The sequence below is a fragment of the Apis dorsata genome, unplaced genomic scaffold (assembly GCF_000469605.1).
Source record: "Apis dorsata unplaced genomic scaffold, Apis dorsata 1.3 scaffold_315, whole genome shotgun sequence".
Lineage (NCBI taxonomy): Eukaryota > Metazoa > Arthropoda > Insecta > Hymenoptera > Apidae > Apis > Apis dorsata.
The window spans coordinates 22,311-29,333 of NW_006263587.1; the positions used below are offsets into that span (position 1 = coordinate 22,311).

Below are 7,023 nucleotides of genomic sequence, written 5' to 3' on the forward strand. Positions count from 1 at the left end.
AATTCTTATCAGAGAATCATCGAGTAGTATTCGTATTTATCGAAAAGAATTTCTTTGAATTTTCTCCAACGATTCTAAACCACATCCACGTAACAATATTTTCAATCATCCAGATGATGATGGATCGTAATACAGTTAAACCGTAGTTTATCATCTTTATCGAGTCGCTAAGACAAAACTGGATGACAGTCGGCTGATGTAAGATGTCGGGTGTTGTAAGTTGGAGATGCTAAACAAGCGACAAATATTTGACCGTTTCCATAAACGAGAAGTTTATATAGATATTTCGTGGATTGGATGTTTTCGAGGAAAAAATTCTCGAATGAGTGACCCGTTAAAAATTTCGAATTTTTCTCGAATATTTATACGTTTTATACGATCGTTTAATCTCGAAAAAAACTCGATCAAACTGTGTAGAAAAAGAGCATCACGTTTCTGTTACGTGAAAATTACTTACATCACGTGACGAGACGAATATTTCGAAGAATATATTATCTCTCGATAAAAAATATCGTGCCTTTCAATATCGCGAAAATATTTACAATTTACAATTTTCTCGAACAAATTGTCAAATTTTTTTTCATTCTACGAATGATAATTGTAACTGGAATAAAAAGAAATAAAAATATATTTTATGGAATTATAAAGAGGCGATTGAAAAGAGGGAGAGATACGTCAGAATTTGGGCAAGGAACTGGGCAAGGAGAAATCTGTCGACGCAATAAAACTTTCGATATCTCCTAAGGGGTTTGAGGTCCGCGTAACATTTCGACGGCCCTCGTGTGCACACCGGCTCATGAATATTTAATCGTTGGTGGCAGGCGAATCGAATGTTAACAGGGTGCGAAAACCGGCATGAAACTTCTGTCAACTCTGCTCCTCGCCACTGAATGCATCCGAAATAATGCGCTTTATATCTCGTTGATTACGAACGAGATAATAAAATCGAATTGTCCCCCGGGAAGAACTTTCCATCTCGAGCCACGCTGATAACCGCATCGCGTTATCAATATTACGTAAAAGATAATCCTAATATATATCTAGATAATAAAGAAAATCAAATGCGATTTTGTTTTTATTATCGAACGTTGCCAGTGGCGCTGTTTCACGTTTGAGTTAGTTAACCTTCTTTAGTTTCCTTTCATACGCTTTGAAAAAAATATATCGTAACAAATATATCGTTCAGTTCGAATCAATTTCCTGCACTGTACTGTCAACATAAAAATATAAATTAGGATATTTAGATAGTTGAATCAAATTCTTACGCTTGAGAGACAGATTCTCTCGATTTAATATTTAGTATATAATAACACTCTCGTTTTCAACCGTTTCTTCTTTCCAGTCGGTACAATAGAGCACGAAGTTATAGACAGAGTTGGGCATTAAGAAAGAAGTAATTAGTTAAAACTCTCGAATAAAGTTACTTGAAGTAATTGTTTCATTTAAACAGCTTAAATAACACATATATATATATATATATGTAATCTCGTACAATTATTTGCCATTACAATTGTTATTATAAATTATTATTACGTATTACGAATAAAATATCAAGATATAACTTTATTCGTGGTTTCGATTTATTAAATTTTTACTGGTTGTACAAAGAATATATATATATAAGAAATCGATTTTAAAGAGCAAAATGTCGATAAAGGCTTATTTATTTATTAAGTTACGAGACTTCGATATTATATCTTGATAAATAAGCTTCATTTTTCGATAAAGCCTTACTTGTATTAAAAAAAAATACTAGCCTCGCTCGTTTCCATTGCAACGAGACGAGGGTGGGGGAGGAAAGCAATTTCGAGAAGATTAACAATCTCGAAGCACGTTGATCGCGATATCGGTCGCGATAATTGGGCCGATTCGTTCGATATTTGTCCGTTTAATGCAGCAATGGCGTTTCAATCGCGACAGACGGATCACACGTACGAAAGGACAAGTAGTCATCATTTTCCAGTTGCTAATGGAAATTGATTTCGTCCGTCGTGCGTGGTCGTTTCTTGCAGAACGGATAGAGAAAGAATCGTCGGTCACGCTGTGCTCTCACTCACAGAGAATAATATTTTTAAAATTAATTTATAAAAAAACTGATAATAAATTATTCTTAAAATTATTGTAATTGATTATTCTTACACCCGTTGAATCTTTTTTTTAATAATAAATTGAATTTATTATCGAATAATTTCTTCATAATTATACAAAAATAATTTATTCTTCACTCAATAATTAAATCTTTCGAATAAAAAGTTTTTATTAACCGTTAGGACTGCTAGGAATATAACTCGCATTATACAACTTCTAAAATAATTTAAAATATTTTCAAATATTTTGCATTATACATATATATTTTATTTTATTGATACCCTCTTTTTAAATCCTTTTTGTAAATGAATTAAAGAATTGTTGCTAGGTAAAAAAAAAATTAAAGAGTGTAAAGGGTTAAGAGTTGCTCTCCGTTTTCCATAAATAAACAAATAAATTGGATCAGATTATCCAAGATCAATGGCCGATTTGATCACGAGAATCGAAAAAATATTATTATCTCTGAAAAATGAAGAAAGATATTATCCCTTCCAAAAACATACGCGAATTATCCACCTGCGCAGGTGGATATTCCTACGATCGAAGCGAGAGAATGAAAAATGCCTTGTATCTACCCAGAATGCATCTCGAGAACGAGATGAAACAAAGACGAAACGCTTCCAAAAAATCCGCGCAACGAAACACGATGGAAGAACGAAGAAGATTCGGAGCGAACGAACTCGCAATAAAATTTCAAACAAGATCATCACAAGTGTAATATAATTGGTTCATCGATAAAGCGGAAGTAATTTCGACCCTCGATCTTCAAGTTTCAAGTTTCTCTTTGACTCGTCTCTTGACCAGATTGGCCCGAATTGAACGCGTAAGAGGAAAGTTTCCGTGGAAGGGGAAACCCCCTTGGCAAAGGGAGGTAAGATCATTTAATCGATACATCCTTCGAAACTTTCAAATGTTCCTTCGAAAATTCTCTCCATTTTCCTTTCTTATTCTCTATTTTCTCACAAAAATCGTGAGATATCTATTAATTAAAATTTATATACGTAGATCGAAGGATTTATTTGGAATTTATTGAATGATTCTGAAAAAGTATACAAGATTTAAAAGATTTCGAGCTAACTAAAAATAAATTGCTGTTGCAAATAAAGTCTATTGATTCGTTGGAAGAGCGTCGAATTTCGACATCGACATCGAACCACGAATAGATCCGGATCCAATTTCTCAACCGGTCGAATAACCGGGCCGACTTGAAATTAATTAAGGAACAACGGAAAATTAATTTCGCTCGTGGGTAACGTAAATGGCGATCTCAATCTGCTCATACACATACACACACACATACACACGCGCGCGTTCCTGCATTCGATGTAATATAATTATTTAGATATTCGAGAAATTTCTCCGCGCAACACTCGTTTCGCTACTTTTATACTTTTGCCAGTTCGTTCAATCGGAATTTTAGAAATTTCTAGATCGTTCTTTTCTACCACGGGAGTCAAACGCTCGCCTGAAAATGGTGGGGAGAGGTGGAAGAACGAGGAAAAGGAGGAGGAGAAGCATCGAAGGATTTCTGGAATGTTTTAAATAAGTGATGTCCTCGGGTTACATTCCTCGGTACAAGGAAAGAAACTTATCTCTCGGTATGCGCAGTACACTTTGCGCAGTTGCGAAGCAATAACAGTTAATAGCAGCGAGTCGAAAAAGTCGAGTTTTTTTAAGTAGAAGTAACGATGAAAATATTTTGTGTAAATAAATGTGAAAAATTAAAATTCTCGGCTCGTTGTTTCGAACGAAATGTGGCTAACAACGAGATCTATTCTTAATTGGTGTTCCACTTGGACCGAGAGATTCAAACGTAAATTTCGAGATACCGTGTAAAAACGCTGAATCGAATATTTTTTTTAAAAATTCGGCTCCATTCCAGCGCAAAAAGAGAATTTATTTCCAAATTTATTATTCTTTAATTTATCTTCGAAATCTTGATTACTCGAATTTCAAGGGAAAAGATATAATAATATCTTTGAGAAGGTTTCATCTTGTTCACGATTATAAGAGGATAATAATGGAAAGTGTTTTCGATCGAGCGTGGCGAAGCAAGGTGATACGAAAACAAAATCGACCTTCAACTTCTTCTCGAAATTTAAAAGTTAAAGTTTATTTTTAAAGAACGATACGTCCCGGGTTGGGCTAATTTCTTAGCCAGTAATGGTCGTTCACATTGTAACCCTGTCACGCGGTCGTGTTACTCTGCTATTAGTCCGAAGTTCACATTAATTATCTCCGGGTGAAACACAGTACGCCCCTGCAACCGGTCTGACCTCGACCAGCGCCACCAGTTTCTGTGAAATACATCCAGGTATTTAGGCAATTCGAATAATTAACCGCACGACTAACAATGCGCGTGTCCGATTCATCTGACTGGTTCATGGTTTAACCTGAATTTTCGATCAGTTACAAACATTGTCATTGCAAATCGTTTCGATCGATGTTTTTACCAACCAATTATTTACGTATATATGAATTTAACCACATAATAATTAATTTAACGCAAATTTCAACATGCATCGAAATTATCGTGCAATATATTGTATCGTGTGAAATAAGATTATTTTGTTGGTAAAGAAAATTTACTTGACCGACGTTCGAAATTATGCTTCGTTCGATTCATTCAGTTTCGATCGTTACTTTCGCTTTCCAACGCGTCATTTATGAGCTACACCATGCATTTGTACACCTCGCCTCTTTATCGATCGAATGACGATCGCGAATAATTAACCATCGCCCGGATCAGAACTCGAATAAAATAACAGGAGAGTGTCCAGTCGATAAGGAAGAACGAGAGACGGAAGATCGCGATCTTCGAATAGGATTTATCCGTAGGGGCCGATTTATTTCGGCCATTTGAACGAATGGATTGTTCCCGGATATTTTCTTTTTTTTCCCCCTCCCCCTCCCCCTCTTCGAGAAATATGAAATTCCAATTGCCGTTAACGTTGCGCCCAGATAATTTATGCTCGGTAATTAAGTTAATCGGGATTTGTAGAACCAGTACAGGCGAATTACCACGTTTTGAGGTCCGATAAATTTGACTATTATGCCCCGCCATTTCCATAATCTCCTTTATTATCGGGTTGAAATCGAAGTTGTCGTTGAACGGCACTTTTCACCCGATATCTACCTCGCCGATATTTATATACGTGTTACGGTTTAAATCGTGTAATCCAACGTACGGCCTGCGGTTATTTAACGCGCGCAAAATCGAATTCAATTGTAATCTAATGTAAATTTTAACTGGAGACCGTTCTAATTGCCATCGATCCAACCTGCGCGGGAATTAATCAAGCTACGACTTCTATTCGTTTCTCTCAATAGAACGACGCGAACGGTGAGTGAATAAGAAACGAAATAAAAACGCGGTTATCGTGTTTTTATAAAGGAAAGGTTAGGTTCAGTGGACTATATATATATATTTTTATCTTTATTACTTTTACGTATCTTTGTAGTTAGTTATATTTATTTATAATTAGTTGCACGTGTGTTGAATAGAATCATCTATTTAAACGGAAAAAATTTTTCAAATATATATTTTTCTATATTCGTATATATTTCTATATTCGCTCTGACAAAGAAAATAATACCGAATAATAATAATAATAAACGTACAAATGGGCGGCAAAGCAACGTGGAAAATTAAATTCGCACGCCACAAAACTTCGAGAGCTTTGCCTCTTTCGGATCCTGTGAAATTCCTCGTGATTTCCGTGCAATTTCCACCAAAATTCGAGCTTATCAACGTTGAATCGGCCATTCGTGGTGGCCGCGTTAAATTATACGAAAAACGTAATAGATCGTTATCGACGTGAAACTGTGCAAATAGAGGTTTGCGTACACGAAAATCCTTGAATTCTTTTTCCACGCCCATTCGTGAACTTATGAATTTTCAAAAAAAAAAAATCCATTAATCCTATCGGGATTTGCACAACGTTCACGATAATATACGTATAATTAGTATTAATTTTTTTTAAACGTATTGCGCTACTCGTACGTGCCATAGGACGCGATTCAACACGAATCGTTCTTTCTTTCCTCTCTTTCTCCCTTGTTCTCTGTCCGCTTTCGCGGTATGCTCGCGATTCGTTTCAAATATTTCAAATATTTTAATTACCTCGCGTAATATAATTGACGCAATATATACATACGAGGAACGATTTAATATAGTAATCGCAATGAAGTTGGATGGAAAAGAATTTCGATTTATATATATATATATATATATATATATATATATATATACTTTTTATATACTTTCTTTCAGACATTTGCATTATCGATATCTTGAAAGATCAAACGTTTTTAGAAAACGAATACGTGAACGTATTGAAATAAAAAATCTATCGATGTTTTATTATTATTATTATTACATACTTATAGTAATAATTGTAGTAATTGAATGATAGATAATAATAATAAGCTATACTATATATATAATTTATGTATTAATTATACTACAATTTAGAAGGATATATTTGAAAATTATTAAATTTGCTTTTATTAATTCGACCGTTCATTATCGCTTGTGTTACAGAAACAAGCACACCAGTTATCGAAGTGTTAATAATCGTATCGTTGACCTTTAAAGACTTTGTCCGATTTTCGTCGATCCGATTGAAGATAAGTATCGATCGATATTTATAACTCTATTAATTTAATCTTTTTTCCCGTTACGTGGCATTTTTCATCCCCGCTCCATTACATCGGTCGACATTCATTCGAACGACAAAAACCATATAGATAATATACCTTAAAAATATAACGACGTAACGACACGTAATGCTCATCGATTTTTTCTTTTTAATAACATAATAACAAATACGGAATATTGGAGATTTATTTTGATCGTTATATCATTATTGGATCGCAACAACTTTCCAACAAAGTTTCCATCGTAGTGCAGTTTAAGTAAAGCAGGAAAGAAAA

General features: G+C 34.5%; 1 long non-coding RNA gene across 1 annotated transcript; it reads right to left on the bottom strand.

The window, feature by feature from the left end:
- Positions 1-4,208: 4,208 nt before the first annotated feature.
- Positions 4,209-6,026, bottom strand: LOC116185878. The gene is made up of 2 exons (XR_004150777.1): positions 5,710-6,026; positions 4,209-4,385 (listed from the first exon to the last, which is right to left on the bottom strand). It is a non-coding gene; the product is annotated as an uncharacterized LOC116185878 (long non-coding RNA).
- Positions 6,027-7,023: the final 997 nt, after the last annotated feature.